The following is a 26,627-nucleotide window of genomic DNA, read 5'->3' as shown; positions in this document are numbered from 1 at the left end:
TGGACTTGATAGCACCCGCTTAAACTGCTGAGAATGTTGTATAACTATTATTTATTTTGTATTTTCAGATGATTGTCACATGTATCATGTATCTCCAAGTCCAAATGCCAGTTATAAATCTGCGTAAAATGACTCAGAAAGACTTAGGAATGTGCGTGAATGCATTCATTATCTGTCTTGTTGCTGTGACAAAATATTTGGTCATAAACAACTAAAGAGGGAAATTCTTGTTTTGGCCCCATGTTCCGGTGCCTGTTTAGCTGGAAAGAAAGTTATGGAGGCAGAAACATGAGGTAACTGGTTATATTGCATCCACAGATGTGGAGGCATAGAGAGAGAAGAAAGGAGGAAAAGAGGGAGGGAGGGAAAGAGACAGGGAGGGAGGGAGGGTGGGAGGGAGGGAAGGAGGGAAGGAGGGAAGGAAGGAAGGAGGGAGGGAGAGGATGGGAAATGTTGGTTTGGGGCCAGTTTTAGTTTTCTCCATTTAAATTTTTATTCAGGATCCCAGCCCATGCTATAGTGCCACCCACAGTTAAGGTTCATCTTCCAACCTTAATTCATGTAATCTAGATAATTCCTTGCAGGTGTGCCTAGACACTAACCCAGAAAATCCCTCATAAGCATGCTCAGACTAGCCTCTTACGTGGATTTAACATTATGACAGCATTAACTATTGAAATGAGGCCATTCACAATTGGACATGTCTTTGGGCTTATTAACACGCTAAGAGTTATTCAAGCATCCAACAATCAAAAAGAAGAGATTGTTGCAGAGCTTTCTGATTGTCAGGCTTATACTAAAGGATGCAAAAACACAGGAAACAGCTGAAATAATAGGAAAATCAGCAATTCGCTTAAGAGAAATTATGTAAAGGTTAGACCTATATGCAAAGCTCTTACTCTAGTTAAGTAGAAAATGCCCAATAAACATCAGCCAGATCAAGAGGTCTTTGAGTAGTTGCAATTGAAGTAAGTATACTTATACCAATTATTAATTTAATGTGTTTACCTTATAGAGATTGCTTTCTATCAAGAAATGAGATTCATCAAGTCAAGTATAGCATACAGTGCCTGCTCTGCTTTTATCAGAGATTTTATATAATCTGTAACCAGAATACTTTAACTGAAAGTGTGAATACCTCAGAGATGGCTTGCTCTGGAGGCTACAGAGCTATGTTGGGGAGAAAGCTCAAGGGCAGGCAGGCAGCCAGGCCCTACAATAGAAACAACACCAAGAGAGGGTGAAGTCATAAGGAACACCAAGATTTGCTCTCCAGGCCTGCCTGAGCAACACTCTGAACATCTGTGGCATTCTTGTCAATTCTCTGCCCAGCAACTTTCTCTGCTGCTAGAGCCAAGTTTTGTAAAACATCTGATGTTTATTTTTAGCTTTGGATCTTGTTGTTGCTGTGGTTGTGTGTGCATTTGTATTGTTCACAGTTGTTTAGTTTGTTTGTCTTTAATATTCTTCAATTCCAAAAACTAATGTCCTATATGGACTGATGTAGCATAGGCTAGGTTCCAAACTCCTCATGAATGACTTATGATTGGCTCAGTTTGGGTTTGGCCACCATAGTCACAGTTTAAATTTGGCTGCCCAAAACGTGCCACTACAAAAATAGCATCGCCTACTGAGATTAAAAAGACACCTGACAGAGGCAGAGGAACATAATGGATACCTGGAAAGGGTTTACAGTATCTCAAGTCCCTGTCTCTGCAAAGCAGAAATTTTAAGGATCATTTCTCTCCCTGCATATACAGAAAGCAGGTATCTTGAATTCATTCATCCAGCACATACTAAATGTGCGAAGCTACATGATGGGAACTGACATTTACTATCATACATATAATATGATAAAATGATGTATAATATATGTCATTTATATGATAGAAATAGTCATATATGTATTTAGATTCTATAGTCGTCAGACAAATGTAACAAAATCTTATACTGTACAGACATTTCAGGGTCTGGGAGGTAGGGCAAACATGTGCTTGGCTTTGAAGAACATCCACAGCTATTTGAAAGTGATTATGGATGCATGACAAAAATAATGTGGAAATAAATTTGAGTTGAAGTCTGAAAGATGGGCAACAACTAACAAATGACGGGTCAGAAATCTGCTTAGGTAAAAGAAACACCATGGAAGCTAGAAAAACAAGATAGTCCTAAGTAGTATATGAATAGGAATATGTACATAGCAGTTGAACTGGGCAGTAACTTGAAGTTCCTGTTCACACTCCAGACATGTGACAAGTTAAAAAATAAGTTAAAAAAAGTGCTACCTTCAAGGGTTCAAATGAGATGATTAATGTGGTCAATTGCTGCTTTATTATAAAGTGCTTGGAGCTACAGCATCACAATGTATGAAAGGCGACAAGAGAAAGCGGGAGGATAAATCAGGGAATATTTTACTGGCCCAGAAATCAGTGAATGTATTGTTAGGATAATGATGAAATGGACAATAAGGGGTCACTACAACAAGCCCTTACCCCTGTTCCCACCTGACTCTATGGTCCTGGTTCATGAAAATAGGCCGAGGAAAGCTGCTCAAACACAAGAGCAATAGTTGAGTTGGAACTAATCCAGGTTGTAAAGGTCTTTACCCAAGGAATGATAGCATGATATAAAGTTAGCAGAAAGGCAAGTACTATGCCAGTATGCTAGTCAATAATAATGAGCCAAGATGAAAAGAAAAATTATCCCCCAGGACAGAAAATGTCAAATTTAAATTGAAAAGAAAATGCCTCAACATTGTCTCTTAGCTGTTTCATTTACATTATTTTTATTTACTTTGTTATAGAATATTATGTATAGATTCAGCCTCTTTACAAATGATGCCCCCCTTTTTCATTTCCTACTCAAGAGCACTTTCTTTTCAGCTTTCAAAGGAAGGGTACAGATGAAAGACTAAGAAAAAAATTATTTGCCAACCCAAAGAAAACCCAGGAGCAGGCGGATGCAGGAGCACATGCTGTATCTTTTCTTTTGCAGCAATAGCCAAGGATTTTAACTCCGCAGGAGTCTGCTCTGAAAATCCTCTGATCTCTAATGAAAGCCATTCCACTCCTGAACCTGCTATCAGAGGAAAGCTGGCGAGAATAAAACTGCAGCCTCTGGGGTCTATGAGCTGGAAATCCCCAGCTCCCCCAAATATTCCCCCTTCCTTAGATGGCGATGGTAAATGTAGTGGGATGATCTGGGACAAGTGGCTTAAGTCCTAGGTATCTAAGTTTCCTTATCTATGAAATGGAGATTTAAATGAAGGCTCCTTGTGGGGTCTTGTTTAAAACATGATGAGGTGAAATCAATGATTAACTAGATGGTGAAAATGTATTGATTATATACCTGAATTGTGTGTCTATGTCAGCTTAACACAATCTTGAAACATTGCCTCCACAAGGTCCTGTCCCAGGTTACCCTGTAGAGCATTTTTTGGTTGGTGATTGATGTGGGAAGACCTAGGTAGGCTCTTGTGAGTGCTACCACCCCTGGGCTGGTAGTCTAGAAGAGATGGAAAGCTTTTGCCTTCTCATCCTGTACCTTGCTTTATCCTGTTTGCCTGACTTCTCTTGGAGGTCTCCTCTTTTCTGAAGAAGAAATAGAGAGGGATTGGATCTGGAGGAGGGGGGAGGTGAAAAAGAACCGGGAAGAGTAGAGGTAAGGGAAACTGTGGTTGGGATAAATGATATGAGAGAGGAGTCAATTTCAATAAAATAAAAATAAAAACTAAGAAGCCAGCTGAGCGAGTCATAAGAAGTGCAGAGTACTCCTCCTTGTCCCTTGTGTCAGTTCCTACGTCCAGATTCCTGTCTACTTGAGTTCCTTGGCTTCCCTCAATGGAATATGATTTAGGATATGGAAGCCAAGTAAACCCTTTTCTCTCCAAGTTGCTTTGGGCTATGGTGATTCACCACAGCAATGGGAACCCCAATTATGTGACCTGGGAAAGAAGAGAGAAAGATGGTATCTTAGAAGTGAGTGCCTATCTCTACCATGAATTTATTTATCACATATAACTCACAAACAAAAAAGTTGATGGTCAAGATACACAGATTTTCCAAGGAAGACAGGTTGGCTAAAATGTGGCTGCGAGTTTCCCTCTTGCATACTTTTTCAACTATTTTCAACTAGGTACCCATGCTCACCTCTTCCTCAAAATGAGCCTATCAACGGCATCAGTAACTAAGGTGACAAATCCGATGGAAATCCATCATGGCTACCTCACAGGATCCCTCAGGAGTGCAAGACTCAGACGAGTGTGTACTCTGTTCCCTTTGCTCTGTGCTGTGTCATTGGCACCACGCTGACGACGTGGGAATGGCGTAGGTATCATTTCTATAATGCTGCTTTCCACCCATCGCTAGAGGGAGTCATCCTGTGCCATGATTTAAAATGTATCAACATGACTTTTCAAGTTCGTTCCTTGACATGTGGTCTCTCATCTACAAACACGACTTGCCAATGCATATATATGTCTGACACCACCACAGTTAATAGTGTCCGTCTCACAATCGCTATACAGTCCATATCACACAGTTAAGGATCCCGTAACCAAACTTCTTATCCGCAGTGCCCTGCAACCTACTTTGTCTATCTTTTAGCCTCCCTTAGAAAAATTCATTTCTCTTTCTAGAAGCTCAAACTTAATTTTCTGAATCTTCCTTGAATGACCTTCTCTCATTTTCTGTCTTCAACCTATCATTCAATTCTGACATTTCTTTCAGAACATATATCCACTTCTCACCAATGTTACCTTTTCTACTCTGAACCAAGACACTACAGTCTTTTCCTTTGATTTAGAGAAGAATCTCTTATTCTGTCCTTTTTCTTACCACATTGCTTTCTTTTGTGTTCTCAACACAATGGGATAGTCTCTAAGAATGTAATGTTGATCATGGCTCCCTCTGTGTACATTTCTCCAGTGTTCATCTGTTTCAGTTGGTGTAAATGTCAAGTACTTTGTGAGACAAATCTAAGCTTTCCCTTCCCCCTCATCTTTTTGGTTCATTTTTATTTCACCACATTGGGCATACTGAGCTGTCTCTACCACAGGGTTCTAAGTTCCTTCAGCCTGAACTTCTTCATGAACTTTGTAATAATAGCTCTTACTTTGATATAAGTTCTCTAGAACATAGCGGACAATGAGGGATGCTGACAAGTCAAGAACAGTGACACTAGTTTTGATCCTACTGCACGTACTGGCTTTGTGGGAGCCTAGGGTGTTTGGATGTTCACCTCACTAGACCTGGAAGGAGGTGGGAGATCCATGGACTTCCCACAAGGCAGGGAACCCTGACTGCTCTTCGGGCTGCTGAGGGAGGGGGAGTTGATTGGGGGAGGGGAAGGGAAATGGGAGGTGGTGGCGGGGAGGAGGCAGAAATCTTTAATAAATAAATAAATAAATAAATAAATAAATAAATAGATTTCTTAGTATGATCTTTCACATTCATCCTAAGGAATAGTACCTTGCCTTCCCAAATTTCCTATTCCTTTTCCCAATAGGTTTTTTCCTTATCATTTCATGAGATTTATGAACATTGCTATGTTTTCATCCATTATGATGATAAAATATCCGCAGGACAGAAACATTGCTCATTATGTCAGTATGCAGTCAGTTAGTCAGGTTCTGGCATAGAGAAGGCAGGTAAACAAATAATTGTTAAAAAAATGACTGAATGAAAGTTTCTTCATTGGCTTCGTAGGCCTCACAAATACACTTCCCCAATGTTTGAGAGTTACCATATGTTTCAGTACTTGGTTCTTGGAGCTCAGAGTATAGAGGTTGAAAAAGTACACAATTTCTCCTTAGGAGACAATAACCTGGTAAATGAGATGAATGAGTGCTGGTCTAGATGTTTGTACCCACTCCAAAAACTCCACTCCCAAAAACACAGAGTCTGAGAAAAGACACTCCCTGAGTATCTTGCTTTTTGAAGTGAACAAAGGCCTTACTTTCTGCCTTAGAGATTAAAAAGTAAGACTGAGAAACATAATATAATCTTTGCCTATGACACATCGCTATATAGTAAGAAAACAAATGGAACGTTCTTTGCTCTTTGTTTTTTCTTTTTCTAGATGAGTAGTTGATAGCAGTGATTTCTACCCTTTGGAGTTCTACTCAGGGATGCTCCTGTGTCAAATCAGGCTCAGCTCCTTGAAGGGAACTGAGGCAGGCACTTTCCGGAGTAGCCTTTTGAGAGCATGTGCCTTTCTATCTATTCATCACCTGTGCTTCCAATGTTTCCCTGCCTTTTCTTAGCCAGTCATCTCCTTACTAGAACATCCTTGGGGACAAGCTTGATTTTTAAAGATAGATTTTTTTTTCTTCTCTCTGAACATTAGGTTCTGAAAGTACACATTGAACCTTCTAGGAGCTTTGAAAAAAATTGAGTCTAATCCATACTTCTGAAAACTCCTAGATTTGTTAAGCACAAAGAACTAGGTCTCATGTCCCCCATTTCTCACTCAACGGATGCCAGTAACAGACATAAGAACTGGCATGTCAATCAAGTTCCCACAATTTACTGGGGATGCTGGGGACCTGCTCAACACAATTCAAGGCTCTCTTGTTAGGAACTTCCTAAGGAATCATCTCTCTCTCTCTCTCTCTCTCTCTCTCTCTCTCTCTCTCTCTCTCTCTCTCTCTCTGTAATTTTTAGGTCTTAGGCTGATTAGATCACATTTGTCTTCCTCTCCCAGACATAGTCTTATCTTCTCCACATTCTCATCTTTTGTCTTTCTATACAAGCATCCCTCCAAAAGTTCACTATTCCTTAGATGAACAAACCTTACATGAGAAGTAAGAAATAAGCCATGAGCTGGGTGGGTGGTGGCTCACAACTTTAATCCAACACTCAGCAGGCAGAGACACGCAGATCTCTGTGAGTTTGAGGCCAGCCTGGTCTACAGAGCGAGTTCCATGATAGACAAAGCTATTACATGGAGAAGCCCTGTCTCGAAAAAACAAACAACGAAACAAAAAAAAAAAAAAAAAAAGGAAAGAAAAAGGAGCCATGAAAGCCAAGGCCATTGTCTACTTGTCACTAGAACCATGGTTTACCAAGTCTCACATGACCAAGTCTTTGCCTCTGTGGTTTTATAGTGTACCCACTCTTCTCTGCTTGACTTCTCTCTTTATGACAACCTATGCTGCTGACTCTCCTGCTGACCTGACCTGGCGCTCATCCTCTTTGGAAATGTTCTGATAAAGGGCCCTCATTGTGGGGAGAACTGTTAATCCCATGAAAAAAAAATCTCTCAGTGATGTTTATGAAATATTTCAGTCTAACTAAAAGATTTTCTCCAGACCAGTAATTATTGTCATTAACATTTAGATAAGTTGGCTATTCCCTACCCTGTATTATTCTGTCTTCTATTGCCTCGTAATGGAACAGGATAGGAAGGGATGAAACATTTCAGGCCAAATGATCTTTGCTAATGAATCTGACTGCTTCATTTAGATATTCATTCTTTATTCTAGCTAGCTAGCATCAGCTACATTTCCACTGCACTCTTCCCTCCATGGAACGCCTGTGCTCCTCATTTACCTTGTGCCAAGAAAGGCTCAGTCCTGCTCCTGCCTATGAGAAATGGCTGAATCACGTGAGCCTCCAATTTACATGGTTTTCCTACATGTCACCCTGAGACTTTTACCCCTAAATTTTTACCAGAAATTTAGGAACACAGAGTCAAGCACATACCGACTTTGCTTCCAAGAACATATTTCCACTCTGAATTCTCCAACACTGGTGGAAATGATCAGGCTTGTACTCCATAACAATAGCCATTTATTTTTCAACACAGGTATATAAACAGTGGAAACCAATGATCCTTATCAGAAAATCTGATCTCATGATGTTCTGGGAACCTTGGGGTCATATAACATGAGTCCCAGTGATATGCATATTATATAAAGCACATTAAGAAAACAGAATAGACACAAGTCATTGGAAGAATGAGCCATGTCATGAGGTTGTAGTTGGAGAGGGAGCAGAATTAAAAAGCATCCAGAATTCCATGTGCAGCTCCTAAGATGATAATTTTCAAATATGACAGGTGCCAATTTCAGGTGTTTCTGAGGATAAAGTAGTGGACTTCTGAATTCCTCGTTGCTCGCATTGTAAGCGCTGACACCCACAAACAGCTTTACTTACCTGCAAGTAATTTTACTCTAATTACATTTTAGTTTATTTTCTACTTTGTATTTTTGTAGGATTCAAATTTATAAAATATATTCATCAGTTTTTCTATTGATTTTACCAAGCACCTAGCAAGAAGCATCTGAAGGAAGGAAGGGTTTATTTGGGCTTAGTTTTAAAAGGCATTCTCTGCATCATGGCAGTAAAAGCAGGAAACATAGTCCCGCTAGACCCTAAGTCAGGAAGTAGGAATGAACAGAAAGTGAGGGAACAGGCTGTAAAACCTCAAGGCCCATTACTAATGACATACTTTGTACAGAAAAGCTTCATCTAAAGGCACTGCCTCCTAAAGATTTCTAAACCTTCTAAGACAACATCACCGGCACTTGGAAGCAAGTATCACGACGTAACTACAGGACAAGTACAGACTGCTTTGGTACTGTTAACATTCAGGGATGTCTCTTTCCTTTCTACCTCTTTCCCTATTTTACCACCCACCCACCACCAAACACCCCCTGCCACCTACCACCAAACACACTCCCCTACCCCCACACTCACACACACACACACACACACACACACACGGGGGTGAGGAAGAGAGAGAGAGAGAGAGAGAGAGAGAGAGAGAGAGAGAGACTGCTGAACTAATTGAAATAAGTTGCAGAGTTGGTGAGATTAATCCCCTTTTTAAAATCCCTTGCTATCTGCTGTCTCCTGGAACAAAACACTAGCCATGAACCTGAAACCATTCTCATAACTTTATGGAAAAATTTTCTTCTGGCCTATAAATTCCCTAAAAGTAGCTCTACATTACTTTCTGGTGCCCCGGCCTCATCTGGTCTCTTCATCACCTTTCCTAACAGCAAGGGTGATGTCACATAGTTCATGTCTGCAGGGATAATAGGGCCAACACATAATTTGTCATCTATCCCAGGGTACTGTTGTTGACTGACTGTTAAACCTACAGGCACTGTCCTTGATTAATGGGAAGCATAGGCACTCCCAGGATAGTTTTTGCGGTCATACATCTGCAACAGTAGGCACCGGGTGTGTGAGTTCAAGGTTTTGTTTAACAATGCTTAATTTGTGACCTTGGCCTCATTGTCCACCAAGGCCTAATTTGTCTGCACTGATGTATTACTGCGTACCATAAAAACAAAATGTTCTCGGCAAGATGTTTCCAACACTGTAAAATGATAAACAAATATGAAGAAAACTTTTCCATGGAGACTCCTGCAGTAATGACCTATATAACCTGGCTCTGTCGTTTTCTAGGCTAATAAATTCACCAGGGACAGACACAGTAGCCACGTTTTTGCCTCTTCCTTGGAAATGCCTTTGCAGTCCCTTCACCTTTTCTGATCTCATTCCCCACGTGGCACATTCTCCCTCGTCTTTTTCTCCCTATCCAGCTATTTTTCTATTGCATTTAATTGTTGTTACCTCCTCTTAGTAGCTTTCTTAGAGTTTTCTTTTATACAAAGAAGATGTTCCTGTCTTCTAACCCCTGTGAGACACACCCACCCTGTGTTCACGCACTTCTTACCTATAGCTATTTTTCTGCTCGAGTTATCTGGCACAGTTGAAAGTCAACAATACTCTTTAGCCATACTTGGATGCTTTTGCCTTGCCATACGCCCATAGCTCTGTATTGTAGTGAGACTCCAGGTGTCTCTTGGTTGCTTTTTAGCTTGCAGAACAGAAATTAAAACCGAAATGGTCTAAATAAGAAGAGTTGTATAAGTTCTGTTAGGGAGAGGCCCGTGAATGATCAGAGAAACAAGCAGCCAAACTCACTTTTAGTTAGTTTGTTTGTTTTTTGTTTGTTTGTTTTTCCATTAGTTCAGCAAACAGAAAGAACAAGCAAACTTTGTTTGGAGGCAAGGACTATAGTCTAATATTCCAGTCAAACTTTGCCTAGTTATCTAAAATATAAGTTATGGCCATAGCTCTTGCGAACAGGGTTTTGAAAAAGTGCGGGTGAAGTTTTCATGATCAATTGAACCTCTGGGAATTGTTGCCCAGGACTTTCTATGATGAGGACGTGTTGTAGTCTGCACTGGCAGTTCTGGAGTCATTGGCCAGGCATGGGGGCCAATGTATTTAAGACCTGCAGGAAAAACTGGAGAAATAAAATTTTATTTTACTTAATTTTGATTTGTTTCGACATAAACACCACATGTTTTTGGTAATTAACTTATTGGACCGAACAGTAGAATCACTGAAGAACACGTTGAAGCCAGAGAAAGAAACAGGTTCCCCAAAGATGTATGGGCTATATAGGACAGAGGGAAGAAGACAGAGATTTTGGATCTTTCTGGAAAGGAAGGATTAGACATGTGGGTCTTCTTTAGCATTGCTGCTTGTAGTGTGTGCACAGACTACAAAATAGGCATCACCAGCCAGCATGTCAGAAAGTAGAGTCTGAGTTCCACATAATAATATACTCAGTAACCTTAGCCTTTGGGAGGCTGAAGCAAGAGAATCAAAAGTTGAGTCATGACTGGTTAACTATGAGAGACTTTAAGAAGGAGAAAGAAAAATAAGTCAAGAGTGAGAGAATTAAAGGAAAGAGAAAAAGAACTGTAACCCTTATGTCAGAAATCGTAATCTTCTATGCATTTTTTTCTTTGGGCTTTTGAGATAGCCAAGGCTAATAACTACCTTTCTCTGACTGCTTTGCTAGGACTCTAGGTGTGGACATCATGGTCAACTAGAGTCTGCAGCAGAACAAGATCTTACCCCACTTCTTAACCGATGGTTTGTAAAGATTTAGGCTTGGAAAGCTCTCAGCTTCCCCACCTGTTTCTGCTACGAACCACCTGATAGTGAATTAGCGAGTGTACTTCTCCGCGCTCAGAATCTGTTGCCCTATATTTATGGAAGGTATAATAAACCCTACCTCCTGAGGGTGTTGCAGTTTTTTTTTAGTGAAGTCAGATGAAGTGCTTAGCATAGAACACAGCATCCCACTATGCTCATAAAGCCATGGCCTGTCTGGCCTCCCATCTAGGGCAGTGAGGGAACCCCGTCCACAGCCAATCTTTGCACATACTCAATAATGACGTTTAAATCGACAGATAGAAAACATGCCTGATTGAATGGATTACTGAATCCCTGAGAAGCTGACAAAGCATAGATTGCTTGGGGTGATCTACTGTTTGAAAGAATGAATACAGCTATTCCCAATGTACTATCAAACCAGTAGCTAATTTGCCTAATTTGGATGAAGTACGTTCTTACATTGATCCTTTTGCCTAAACCTTCTTAGGAGAGAAACTGGGAAAGTTAAGTCTTGCTTATGAAGGACTTCTTGGGATTTGGTTTGCGAAGCATTACAGATGCCACAGCTTCTGGACGCATGCGGTGGCAGTTTAAATGTAATTGTTTCCCATAAACCCCTAGAAAGTGGCACTTTTGGGAGGTGTGGTCTTGTTGAAAGAGGTGTGGCCTTGTTAAAGTGGATCTGTCACTGTGGGGGCAGGCTTTGAGGTCTCTTTTGCTTAAGGTTTTTCTCATTGTGACAGTTCACTTTTGTTGCCTTCTGGTCAAGACATAGCCAGCTCCACATCTGCCTGCATGCCGCCAAGCTCCCTGCCATGATGATGATGGACTAAGGCTTTGAAACTGTAAGCCACCACCTCAATTAAATGTTTTCCTTTATAAGACTTGCCATTCTCATGGCATCTCTTCATGGCATTAGAAACCCTAACTAAGTCACATGCCGTTGCTCAGCTGTTGTTGAAGGCATTTGTATACAGAGAAGGAACATTCCTGTGTCTAGAACTTGAGATCTTGGCATGTGACACATGCACAGCCCTCTCACACCCCGTCCCCAACAGTTATGCAGTGCTGCGGGAGCTCCTTCAGCCCTTTCAGCCAATAGTCTTTAAGATACCAGCTCACTTGGGCATGGTCTCTTTTGTTTTAAAAAGCATCAGTAGCCATGCTCTCTCTCTCTCTCTCTCTCTGTCTCTCTCTCTGTCTCTCTCTCTCTCTCTCTCTCTCTCTCTCTCTCTCTCTCTCTCCCTCTCCCTCTCTCTTGCTTCTGGCTCCATTTCCAGCTACTAGGCTCTGTTCCTGGTCATACAGAGGGCTGTTGTCTAGGACAGTGATGTTTAAGTTTTCCCCTTAAATAAATAACCCTTTTATTAATCATTATTCCAAACTGCTGTGGGATTGTTTTGTGACGTCTGCACTGCCAAGTTTCATAATTTTGGGGAATCCCTCCAATCTGACCTGATCTTTCTAGATTTCAATCTCAAGGCCTGATGCCCTCCTGGTGCTTGCCTTGTTCCTTTCCTGAGAGACGCATGAAGTCACACCTGGGGTTTCTGTGCCTCGTGTGCCCATGTGAAGAGCCCTAAGGGAATAAGTGCTGTGAAGAAGGCTTATGGCTCAACATGAGATAAAGAATACTTCCACAACTGTACAGAATAGCCACTTTGAACCCATCCTTGTTGGGGAGCTAACAAGTGGGGACTTAGGATGTGTCTAACATGCTATCACTTTATCTGCAATAAAAGTGAGCTAGTCAAACAAGCACATCTCTTTAATGCTGTGTTTAGCAGCATCATATGGCTAGACACAGCATGCTCATCTCTTACTGTTCTTAACCACCACTCCTTTACTCACACATGCTTGTCTATTATATATAAAATGTCATAAGAAAATGACAAAAATCACAGCCCCTGCCTTCCACACACAGCACAAACGAAGCTAACTAAAACAATTAGGCAATACGCCAGGGCTCTCTGAAAAGGAAGCTACTGAACTTACCAGAGATGAGCAGACATTCACCAAACACATAAGGACAAGATGATGCCAGAGGGCTTTTAAATCTTTTGATTCTTCCTGCACAACACAACCTACTTGTTTCACTGGACAGTAGATAGAAGTGAAGTTCAAGGAAATGGATCCCTATTCAGAAAGTCACACAGTATCCCAGCTAGCTGCGCTAGACTTTGCTAGTGCACAGTCTGGCCATCAACATAGCATCCCGATTCCTTGACCCAGAAGCCAAGTGATAATTTCCCATTCCTGGTACTTTTTCTTCTAGTGCCACTAAGCACAAACTCACAAACAGAACTCCTCAGCCGGATACAGATCATCTTTCAACATACTGTGTGTAGTGGCTGTTTCCGATGAAGGGGGATTTTAAAAATTAGATCAGAGAGTTCTTGGCGTATCCCCACCTGGCACCCACACTCACTCTGGGAAGGAAAGGCTGAAGGAAAGCTTAATTAAAATCAAGTCAATGGAACTCTTGCTGAGAAACTAATAAAACAACACAAATAAATTAGCCTTTTTCTCTTCCTCTCCCTTTTTGCGGTTTTGATGCTCTCGGTCCAACTTTTGAGTCTTCTACAGGATGTATATATGTAACCACCAACTTCTGGTTTTTCATTTCCTCGTTTCAGGCAGGTCAACTCCATGCCTGGCATTTTGAAATACTTAATGTTTTCTATAATTATAATGCACCATGAGTATTAGAGAAGGTAAAAATAAACAAATTGCCAGACTTGAAATTCAAACCTAGGTCCAAGCCTTTGTGTTAGAGATAGCAGGTTGTACACGGACTAGGGAACATGTCCAATGTGTAACTGGCTATAGCAGTGGTTCTATCCAAGCCTACTAATTTTTGACATTGACATTTATTGCCGTGACTTGCTTCTTGGGCTTATTTCTCCCACCATTGTATGTTCCCCTTATCAAATAATTAAATAAGAATGTTGGTGTAATAGACAATTTGACATCTTCTCTCAAAATTCAGGTGCTGATAGCATCAGCTGCCATTTGCATTGGTAGGGGTGTGTCACATCACCCTCAACTATGTTAAATTGAGTGTTCAGAAAGCCCTCTTGGAGAAGGTGATGTTTGAGTGGTATCCTGAATAGGAGGAGCCAGCAGTGTGAAGTACCAAGGCTAGAGGATTGATTTTAAAAGGGCCAGCCATACAAATCCCCTAAGGAATGCACTTAGGGGAAAGTCTTGAATGGAAAGCTCCATAGTCACTGATTGGTGTTATCAGAGCACAGTGTGCAGGATGAGAAGCAGCTGGAGAGGAGATCAGAAAAGTCTGCGACGACATTCTAAACAATGGGAGAGACTTACTCTAGGGTGGTGGGAAGCCATCGGGGAACTGAGCCCAGCTCTGGTAGTGTGCGCGCACGTATGGTATGTCACCTCTCTACATATGCAGCTGCTTCTATGAAACAGGCATAAGGTAGCTGTCTTAAAGCTGCTTGTTTTATTTGTTTGGGGGTTTTGTATAAATTTGCCATTTACTTTAAAAAAATCTTTATTTTCAATTATATCATTTTCTCTCCTTCTCCCAAACTCACACTCAAATCTATTCATAGCCTCTTCTTATTTAATTATTATTACATATGTATGCCTGTCTGTACACACACAGAGAGATTGAGAGAGAGCTTGCCTACTGAGTCCATTTGGATAAGAACTTGTTGAATCTCTACCACATACATTGATTGGTCAACTGTCGTCACCATTATGCTGATTATATTCAGACAACTGTATTACTGAGATGTCATCATCCTGTCTCTAAAACACTATCTAGAAGTAGGACCCCTGGTTCTCTGGCTCTTACAAACTTCGTTCCCTCTTTTAAATCAAAGTTCTCTTAGCCTTAGGGATAGGGTCGCGTTGCAAATAACATCTGTAACAGCATAGACGTTTATTATCTACATCTCGAACGGTGGGAGATCTCTGTAATAGTTTTCATCCTTTGCAAAAGGAAGCTTCTCTGAGAGGGAAGGAGAGCTCTATGTTTCTGTGAATATAGGGAGCAGTGTCTAGAGTACAGTTAGAAGTTATACTAGGTTAGGAAAACAGAAGTAGTGGGTTCTCCTTTGATGTCTAGGACCTTCCAGCCATGGATAATTGGTTAAGTTTTGGGTACCAAACTTGAATTCCTGTATATCAAATAAGCCTAATGTCCAATTAAACATATGTTGGTTTCCTCTGAGATAAAAGTACCACTGTTGCACCATTGACAAGGCCAGTCATTGCCATTATTCTTAGGCTTTACGGGTAAGGATAGCTCGTGGTTATTCCCTCCTCTGCTTTGACAGCTTGCACAGCAGATTCCAATGCTATGAGAATTAACTCTCAGGGAAGAGGCTTCCAGGTCATTTCAGCTCAATCCCTCAAAGCCTTGCATCTGAAATAGTTGGCATCAGCTGCACCAGGGTCTTTCAAGTTCTGGAAGGCAATCCGGGACAGTAACAGCAGTATATACTCTTCTGAAAGGTTCTTATATTTCACTGACCAACAACCTGAGGGTTGTTTCCTAGGCCCGGCGTGAGCTTTTTGCTAATTCAGGGCTCTTACAGGAAGCACCTATTTTATTTTGAAAATTATACTCTGTGTAATGTGTTTAGTGCTTGTCCCCTGACCAGTGTTACTGAATTTACAGGAATTGTCTAGAGAGCTTAGAGAGCCTTGGCCTGAGAGTGCTAATCTGAGAGAAAAGCTTGGGATGCCCAGGCTGTGGATACAGCGTGTTGATCTTGTGGCTGAGATCAACTTAATTGTCTTTATTATTATCCCACTTATGTTAATAAGAAGGTAGAAGAATATCAGAAAACAAAAATATATATGGTACAAAATCAGCTCTAATGCTCTAAATAGCAATTTGTTTCCATGTATGAAATAATTCTCTCCTTTCTTTGTCCATGATTTGTATTTCCTCCTATTCATGCCACCAGAAGCTGTGCCCTCTGATATTAGAAACTCTTGTTTAAGTCCATGTCACGCGATGCCTAGATTCTGAATTCCTCCATGGCTTCATCTTCTGGCCCTGGATTTAAGGGTCAGGAAAGGAGACCTCTCTATCAGACCATGCACCGAGTACCCAGGTAGCCATCGGGGAGGTCAGACAACCCTTCCGGAAGCCGTGACAGCCGATGACTGGTCTTCCGTGTGGATAGCAGGTATTTTAACTCGTCTGTCCTGAAAATAACAGTAATAGAACACAATGCATTTACTTCCAATATCTCACAGTGCCTTGACGGAGAACGCCTAGCAATCCCTGGCTTAAGTGTGCAAACTAGAGAGGTGAGCTGGGAATGTCCATGCTGTTATAACATTCACAAGCTTTGTGCAACACGGGTTTGCCTCCCTCTTACTCCCAGACCTGACGTGTAGGTGTTTGAGAGTATGGACTTAATGCACGAATATCTTGCAATTCTGCAGCATGCCTGACTTTCCTTTTTATTTACTCTCTTCCTTTCTCCACTTCAGCTTGATCTTAACTCCGTTTCCCTCTCAAGCCTGTCTGTTTCTTGATGTGTTCTTCTTTCCTATCTTGTAGCCCTTTTTCCTCAGCCTCTTTGTGGTCTTTCAGCATGGTCTTTCACTGAAGAGTCATCTAGGAACATAAGATATGAACATGAATATCATTAACGAACTGCAGCTATAGGAGAGAATATCTTTGAAGATACACCCACAAGAAGGTGTGGTGACCTTCATTGTGATGTCCAAAGCTTGTATACTTTTGGGTTAGTAGACAGAGGAAGATAAAATGAAACCATCTGCAGCACAGCAGACAGCCAGAGAAAAGGCTCTAAGTGTGGAAAGCTAGGCTAGATGTGGGTGATACATCAGCAAGGCAGGGTGTTTCACCCATGATAATAAGGTCAAAGTTCAACTTGGAAGAAATGGAGAACCACTGACTCCTAGGCAACCTAGGCTCAGTGTCAGATACCATGTGTTCTGTATTGCACATGAAGAGATCTTTACTTCTAATTTTTGATGAATGTGTGTTGATATGGGAGTCAGTGTAGGTAGAGCCCAGGAAACTGAAAAGGGTTCCATGAGAGAGAGGAAAGTGGCTTTAAGGGAGCTGGTTGTGGAAGTTAACAAAACTCATGTGATATTAGGGTGAAAGGAGAGGACTTTGGATGGGTGTGTTTGAGGATGACAAGGACAGAGAGGTGGGAGAGAGAAACAAGGCAGGGACCTGCCCAAACTAAGAATGTGTGAAACACCCATAAGGAAGTCTGTTCCTTTGTAAGCTAATAAAATTTTAATGATGTTTTAGCGAACAGAATTTTGAGTGAGGATGTATCATGAATAAAATCAACATTTTGACAAGCAGTTCTCTCTAGTACCTGGTTTGTGGGGTGAAACAGCCTTTTAGGACCCTGTGGTTTGGGAAGTCAGTGATGTGTGGTAATTGAACAGAGAGAGTCACACAGCAAATGTGAAAACAAAAAAGAAAACAAAAGAAGAATATATTACCATGGTAAAATCTTCAACACTGCATTTGCTTAACTCGGAGAATGAGACAGAGAAAGTGGGGCGATGTATTTTCAAATTTTCAGCCCTTGCCACTGGGTTGGCTTTTGTAGAGGTTCAACAGTGTGAAGAACAAGGATTAAGAAGTTACCAAACAGTGGAACCTTAGTAAACAGATAAGTACATTTATCCTAGATTTGAAAAATCAATTTCTAGGCACATTAATAGAAGGACTGCTTTTGTCTGTATTAGTTTTGGAACATGCCAGTAAATTTCTTAGTGCCTAGAGTGTATAAATGCTCCTAAAATGTTAATTGCCTCTTTCCTCTTCCAGATGTGCGTAGTGTTCTGTTTTTACTTTTTATAGACCCCCAGGGACAGTATTAGCCTTTGGGAATTTTGAGAAGAGCAAATGGATACAGGATATAGGATAAAGAAGAAATAACTAATGTATACTCCCTTACCTCTTTGCTGTGTTGATATGGCGACTCATGGCGGTCTATCAGCCACCGTGTTTATTTCATGAATCCCTTCTTCCACTAATCGCAAAATAAAGGCAAAGACTTAGGCCCTTGTAGTGAGCAGATGGTGGCTGGGAGGGAGAAAGATAGAAAACCTTCAGTACAAGTGTCATGCAAAAGGGAGAAGGACAGGGAGGGAAATCAGACAAGTTGGGAAGACACCCTGCTTCTCTCAAAGAGCTCTAGACAAAGGAGACCCTGGGGTGAAAAGACAGGGGAATCTTCTAAGTGGTTGCAGAAATGGAAGAAGGTACAGGCTGCTGTTGCTCCTCTTCCATGGATCATTGAATGACTTGGAAGGGATTGCCGGTAGGCAAAGGCATTCAGTAACAGGGTTTTGCAACAAACTGTGAAACCAAAGGCCATACACAATCAGGAAAAATGGTGACTAAATTCTTTTACACACTTAGATAGTAACTTTAGGGCCCATGCATAAGCATAATGCAATCAAATATAAGAAACAGTGTGAAATAGACTTACTCTTAGCAGGGCAATTAAGAAAAATATTTGATACACTTAATCCATAATTGTTGGAAAAGAATCTGGGTATTAAGACAGAAGTGTGGCTCATCTTGATCCCATGCTGCTAATACGGAGGTGAGGAGCAGACTGGGGCCACTGGACTTCAAGTATTTTTGATGTCTCTATTGTGCCTACTTTTCTGTGAGAAATGCTGAGGGTTGGGATGTTCCCTGATGCCTGTCAGCTTCCAATTTGTTTATCTCCCCTATTCAAAGCCCATGCTCACAACTCACCTTCTTGATTACCTCTTGACCTACCATGTTAGCTCAAGAGATCATGCCATGGTCATTCATGTGTCAGATTTCATCAAAGTAATCATTTACAATAAACAATATGGTCTCTGGTTACTTTTTTGTTTTGTTTTGTTTTGTTGTTTTGTTCCCATAGAACTTGAACCCAAGGATTTTATGTGCTGATTATTCTAGTACAAACTTTCTCATTCATCCCCTTCCATGTTACTCTCTTTTTCCAAAAACACATATTACTGCCCCATAGGATCCATATACTTTTTTAACCTTTCTGATCTAATCAAAGTTTAAAGTACTTTTGTGCTCTCATTAAACCTTAGCACTGTATGAATAACACTTAGAACAACTAGAAATTTGCACACAGCAATAAGCCAATGAATGGTTGGTGGATAAAGGCTGCTAGTTTTCTGATTCCAGCTGTGATTATATAATCATCTATGCTAAAAGCTAGATTTATCACAACCTGGGTATGGGCAGGACAGCTACTGCACAAAGACATTTCTTCAGTGGGGGATGCATTATGGATTTATAGGTATAAGGATAAGTATTTAGGATGTAGTTAGAAAGTACACCAATTTGAGGGTCAGTAGTAGGTTTTCTTCTAGTTTCCATGGCCTTGCCATTCATGGACGGTTATCTATGCTTAAATTACCAGATATGAGCTTCTTATCAAGTGGAGCTTAAATTCAATTAGACAAATGTTGGTCACCCCCAAGATGGAAGTGACACTGTGACACCTTTTGTAATATCTTATTGTGGTGACCATGGTTATATTTCACAGGCATCATAAAAAACAACTGATCAAGAAGTTCCAAGCTCTCATTGTTATCTATAACACAACACCAATATTTAAGACTGCGGGTGCATAGTCAGTATCTCTTTCTTACATTATGCGCTGTAACTAGGGGCTTTCATCTGGGTGAATAATTCTTTATCTGATAAGCTAAGTCACAATGCACTCTTGGAAAAGAGCAGAAGTTTGCTTTCTTCTCATCAAATTACATTTATTAAGATCTTGTGTTTCTATCAGCTTGTCATTTTTAAAAATACTTCAAATATATTATACTGCTCTGTATTGAGAGTGACTGAAAGGAGAGTCTTGTAAAAAGAAAAAGGAATAAAAATAAATCAAAAGGAACTTATGCTATAGCTGCAACATACAAGTGATTTCATTTGTTTTCCAAGTGTTCTCCTGTTGTTGATGTTTGAGTGATAAACTGTGGAATTCTAGATCTCCTTCAAAGCAATAGTCCTCCTAACAGTATAAAACTGTCATTCTTTTCTTCTCCTTTCTTTTCTTTTTCTTTCCTTTTCCTGCCCTTACTTTTAAGACAGGGCTTTGCCAAACCTTGCAGACTGACTTGAGATTCATGATCCTCCTACCTCTATTTACCAAGCCCTAGTCTTACAGCTGTGAACCACTAAGCCCTGTTTAGGCACAACTTTTCATGTTAAATCCAGGTTCTCTAAAAGATTGAAATTCTCAGGTAATGGTCTTCAGTCAAGATTATTTAAGAAGGAGTTGACCATTTCGTCTTTTCTATAAGATTTGCATGCTTTAAGCTTGTGGGTTCTTATTTATAGTTATTGATTATCATTATCATAGTTTAAGAAAGGGGCATATGGAGGGCAGAGGACAACTTTCCTAAATCATTTCCTTGTCCCCACCGTCTGGGCTGTAGAAGCAGGGGACCTAAGCTCAGGCTCTCAGGCTTGGGTGAAGGTGCCTTTCCCTGCCGAGCCATCTCCCAAGCCTTCTTGAATAATTTATTTCATTCTATTTGATATTATCATTGAAAGAGAAAGAGAGGGATAGACATGAGCGGGTGTGCACATGGCACAACATATATGTGGAGATCAGAGGGTCAGGGTTGATTCTCTCCCTTCCATGGTGGTTTGGGAATAGCGCTAAATTGCCATGTTTATGCATTAAAAATTTTACCCGCTACACCATTTCTCCCTTAATAATTTTTTAGGAAGTAGAAAATTTGGTTACAAAATGCATGTTTTTTGTATTCTTTTCTTAAATTTATGTTAACTATAACTTGTGTTAATTATGGATGATGCAGTACTTGCTATTTGTAATCATTAGTTTCCTATTGCTGAAATGTATTATTGAGTCAGGTGGCAGTCTTGCTCTCGCATGATAACATTCTTGAAAATAATAACCACCACGTAAAAAGAATTGCATGAGACCTCGCCAAGGGTAATGTCCCCAGCGGCTTCCCACTAATCCTCCTGTTTTCCAAGCCCTGTTAGTTCTTGACATTGCCACATGGGGAAGTTGGCTTTCAATATACCCACTGAGCCATCTCACCAGCCCATGTTCTTTCCATTATCCATGTAAAAATTAAATCTCAGAATGTTAAACAATGTGTCTAAGAATACATTAGTAAGTAGACTAAACAGGATTTGTACCTGGGATTTTTTTCTTTCTTTCTCTTACATTTCCCCCCTTTCTTCCTACTTTTCTCCTCCTTTCCCTTTCTTCCCCATCTACCTTTCCCTTCTCCCCAGTTCCATCCATTCTTTTAGAAGACAAAATAAATGTTTCCTCTTGATCTCTTCATACACGTACATCATTGTACTTAGCTCACACCCATGCTCATCCATCTTCCCTCCTACACCCACTCCTGATTCCTGCACCTAAGTCATTTTGCTTGATATTTGGTGGTCTACTTTGTCCCATTTAACTTAGGAAACTGAGCACAGGAAAAAAAATCCCCTTTATAAGCATTGTTTTCAGAGAATTACTTTTGAGAAAGCAAACCTTGGTAGAGTTTTGCTATTCATTAGAGTCCTCGGCTTGATGAAATATGTCATCTTGTAGCAGCAGATTTCCTATTGAGATGGAAATGCTCAGTTTCAATTTAGGGCTGGTACCACACTTTGAAAAAGAAAGTTAGAAGTTTTCTTTCTTACTTTGCTTATTGTATTTCCTGGAAAATAAGATTTAGGCAAGTCGCGATGCTAAAAACATAGGTCCAAAGTAACAGACAGCTGTGTTAGTAAGTGTCCTGAATATCCATGGCTGAAATATCTAGAGATGTTTTCTCTTTAAATTTGTGAGTATTTGTGTATGTGTACATGCACTATATGGATGTGTGCACATTTTTAGATGGAGATAGGGTCACATTGAACCTGGATCTAAGTGTTTAATCAGGCTGGCTGCCCAATGAGACCCAAAACCTGCCTGTCACCAGCCTCAGCTACTCCAGTTACAGGTACACACATCTATGTCTGTTTCTGCACATGTGGTTGGGGAATTTAAATTTGGGTCCTTGTGTGTGCACAGCAAACACTTTTGCCCATTCTGCTCCTGAAGCAGGTAAACCGTTTATTCGTTGACTTAACACACCTGTTAGTGACTTTTCTTATCCATGCAGCCTTATAAATCTTGTTCTATTTACTTTATATTTCTGTTATAAACACTACGACCAAACATAATTTGAGGAAGAAAGGGTTCAGTTTGGTTTACCGCTTAAGCTGCCCTCAACCAGAGTTTCTGATGAAAGAGCTTGGATCATAGTGACTTTGAGCCTGAGAGTCCTGACGTACTGACCACCATGGAAAATGGACACAGACTTAGGAATTAAAGTGAGTACCACTGAAAGGATCTACGAAGGGACTGACAGCTGGAGGATAGCTGTGAAATCCTTCTCAATGAGAAATAGAGCCTATTGACTTCCACAAAAAGATACTGCCTCTGCCATGGAGTCCCATACTCAATATTCATCCCGGAATACCAGTAGGGTGCCGTCTCAACCCTTACAGAACATCTGGCAAAGATGCCACATAGTAGAGGACAAAGCAAAGAGAAATGGCAGGAACTGTACCTTACACACATTAGTTTTATTAGTGAAAACTCATTCTGTTCTTAAAGGTCAGTAGAAACCTTCAGTCTGGATGATGCTCGTCAGACAGTTGCCAGAATAAGACTAAAGTTTGTTTTCAAGGAAGAAAGTGAAATGAGCATTTGGGGCTGGGTTGGAGCTGAGTAGTACTGTGGCAGATTAAGCAGGGTGCTGTGTAGTGACTTCCAGGCAGAAGGAATGTCCATGGGGGACTCAGTAAGGATTCCATGCTCAAGCTTCTTCTCAGAGCTGTGATTCTGGGACAGGTTTGTGAAGATCAATATTATTGAGACTCAGTTTCTTATTCCGAATGCTGAAAGTTATTATTAAAACTGAGGCCATCAAGGTTTGTCTGAGATAGTGTACTTGAATGCACTCTGCAAATTTAAGAATTTTAAAGGAGGAGTGAGTGGTGATATTAATCATTATTGATGATATCTACTGAATGCCTAGCATACAAAGCTACAAAAACGAACATAATACAGATAGATTTCAATTAAATGCACCATTAATTTTAAAAGGCATGGTTTATTAAAAATCTCTTATACAATGATCTTTGTCAAATAAATTTATTCTGTCTTCTTCCTTGGTAAATGTTTTCAGAGTATCCTCAAACCTTCAATATAAATGTTAAGCTCTCAACATGAACAAAAGGCCCCTGGTCACATGCCTGTCTAGTATGTCTCCTATGAAGCTTTCTGTTCAAGCCACAAAGCCCATGTCCCTCCAAATGCATCTTCTCCTACTTTTTGTTTTGTTTTAAATACCCAACCACACCCACTCACCTTAACTCTCCATCTTCCTCCTCCGACCCTCCCTTCATCTTCTACCCTGACTGTGAATGCCACTGTCATGATGTGCGCCACACTTCATTCTTCCTGTGTTTTCATTTTCACCCCAAAGTGTTCATCTTTGATGGAAGGGTCTGCGTCTAATTGATGTGTATCTAGGGGGGCTTGGACCATGTCCTTCCCAAACTTGCATATGAATTGGAAGAAGTCATTCCGTGCCACATCCCAACTTAAGTCACATGTCCTTTTGGCAAATAGTTAACCTTTGTGCATAATGAACACTAACTGAAATCTATAAAAATAAAATAACAATAGCTAGCACAAAGAGTGCCAGAAACAGAGAAAATATCCTCAAACCAATATCATTATTGGTATATGTTATTACTATATGTTATTATCATTATCATTTGAGGAAGAAATTCTATTCTATCAATATTCTCTGTTAACTCTTAATTCCAAACATTACTTTAAATATTTTTTAATTAGAAAGTGTATTCAGGATTCAACAGACAGATAGCTGAGGTAAGTATCAACCCCCAATAGATAGCATACACACAGTATTTAATATGTGGTAAGCGGTGCTCTAAGGACATCATGCACGTTACCTAATTCTCACCAACCCTTTCACTTAGTGACCATCATACTCCTTGTTTTATAGATAAAAAGGCAGAGCCTCATAAAGTCTGCCTCGTGATTTATATTCTGCTACTTAGAGAGGAGCTAGGCTTCAAACACACATCTTCTGGGTTTCAGTGCCATTTTCCTTTTCCTTTTCTCACTGTTGTACTGTAAGGTTGAAATACCATGAAAGATTCTCAGATAGGCACATGAAAGAAGGGATAAATATCCTGCTTTTAATCCAGTGTTATTTAAACTTAGCTTTTTCAGTACTCATACCTTTCGGGATACCTCCTCCAACTTCCACTTATATATTGAGTTGATTCTGCTCTCAATCTCCCCCACACATGGACCACAAAGTACAAATTATTCAGACACATGTGATGCTGGAGCCTGACACCTCTACGGTATTTTCCTGTTTGTTTTGTAACTGATGCTTATTTTATTGTTTGTTTTTCTTTTTTAGACATATACATGTATAAACATGTAGTCCTGGTTGCTCTGGGACCTTGAACTTGTAATCCTCTTGCTTCAGTCTTCTGAGTGCTGGAATTACGGGCTTGTAATTTCACATGCTGCACATATATAAACGAACACCATAGATCACAGTGGTGTCACGGCTCAGTGTCTACTTCACTACCAAACAAAGCTTTTAGAGAGTCCCACATATGAAGCTCTGGGAAACACTGTGCAGGGGTGACCTGGTGCAATGTTTAAGTCAGCTCAATAGAACAAAGAAGGTGAGAATGGTGGGAATAAAAGGATGCATAATAATGGTACGTAATGAGAGGAAGGAAAAAGTGGAACCATGTGTGTGCCAATGAGACATCACGACCCAAGTTGATTGTGAGCTGAACAAAGGCAGGTAGTGTTTATGGTACCATTGAGCCTGCTGCACTGAATTATAGATGATGTCCATTTGGAGACAATAGAAGATTCCAAGCATCCAAGTTTTCCTTAGTAACCTATTCTAGATTTGTCTTCAATTAATTCATACAGATTGTAGTTTTAAACGTTAAGAAATTTAGTAAGAAATTTCTATGCCTAAGGAAAGAACTTAGAAATGATCTATCTGTCCCTCTCATTTAAAGATAAGTCAACTCTGACCAGAAAATTCATGTAACTTAGTCCTCAATTGTCAAATTACTGTAACATACTTCGCAGATAATATTTGCTATAAAAAAGGAAGATGTCCTCTTCTTTATACTATAGTTAGGATCCTTAATTTTCAAAGATGGCTCCCACCCTACATTAGGAACAGTATACTTGAGTCACAGGTCAAAAGTCCCATGTAGAAATAATTTCCAGCCATGCATGTAAAAAAAATCCTTAATTTATGGAAAGTAATTTTTCACCACCATAAACAGAAGCTGTTTCATAAAGGACCCATTCATTCATGAATGAATGATCGAATGAGCATGATTTCAGTGGCGTGAATTCAGAGTGGCATTATCTGAGCCACCTTCTATTTCTACCACCATGCTGCAGAATGCAAGCTTTAGCCAGCAGCATACAAAAGTACATCTGTGCTTCTCCATAAGAATTACAATCTCTCTCTGCAGCCCAGAATGGAAAAGACAACTGGAATCCGAGCTCTTGGATGGTGGCAGTTAGAGGATGAGCTATGTAGTAAATTTAAAACTATCCTGAGCTACACCAGGTGCCTTGAGTCTTCTCATCAGATTTACTGAGAACACAAAAAAATTTCGAAAATGTAAAGCACATAAACACACACACATATGCACGCATACAGCAGAGCATTCAAGGTAAGTTGAGTAATTATTTACAAAATAAATTGCTTAAACTCTATAAATAGCAAATGCCTTTAAAAGTTTTGTTTTTAAACACAACACCTGGTTTACTTTTCCAAACTAAAAGCAATTACAGGGCCCCAACAGATAAAATACCATCAATGAGTCTTCCTTAAGTCTGGGATTAGAGAAAAGGTTGGCAGGGAGTGGAGATAACTGGAGACATCTGGATACTGAGGATGAGTTAGAGAGAGGGACCACAGTGCTATCTAACTGGAGACATCTGAATACTGAGGATAAGCTAGAGAGAGGGACTGCATTGCTATCTAAGTGGAGACATCTGGGTACTGAGGATGCGCTAGAGAGAGGGACCACATTGCTTTCTAACTGGAGACATCTGAATACTGAGGATAAGCTAGAGAGAGGGATCCCGTTGGTATCTAATTATTTAAATGCAATCAGTGCTGCAATTATACCGAGCTTTCCTTTTGTTATTAATTCTTTGAGAATATCCTACAGTGTGTTTAGATCATATAGACTTCCCTCTGCCAACTCCTCCCAGATGCACCCTTACCTTCCCCCCCCACCCCACTTTTCAGGGCCTCTTTTTTTATACTTGTTTTGTACCCACTGAGTCCAATTTTTATTGCCCATTGACTCGTGCCACTGGGTCCTGCCACAGAGTCTGGTCGACATGAAAGAAGTCATGCCATTAAAGAAAACTGAAACCTCTCCCAGCATGTATGACACCAAATAGCTCTCCGCTAGTGGGGAGAGGGCACCTCGGCTGGTGCCAACCCCACCCACCCCATCCTTTCCATGCTTGGATTTTGTCCAGCTTGAGCTTGCATAGGTCTCATGCTCATTTTACAAAAATAAGAACTGAAGTGTTTAAAGCACTCAGTCGCACAAGACTACACCGC

This window comes from Chionomys nivalis, chromosome 23 (assembly GCF_950005125.1).
Source record: "Chionomys nivalis chromosome 23, mChiNiv1.1, whole genome shotgun sequence".
Classification (NCBI taxonomy): domain Eukaryota; kingdom Metazoa; phylum Chordata; class Mammalia; order Rodentia; family Cricetidae; genus Chionomys; species Chionomys nivalis.
The sequence above is the reverse complement of the archived record's forward strand: the minus strand, read 5'-3'. Positions refer to the sequence as shown.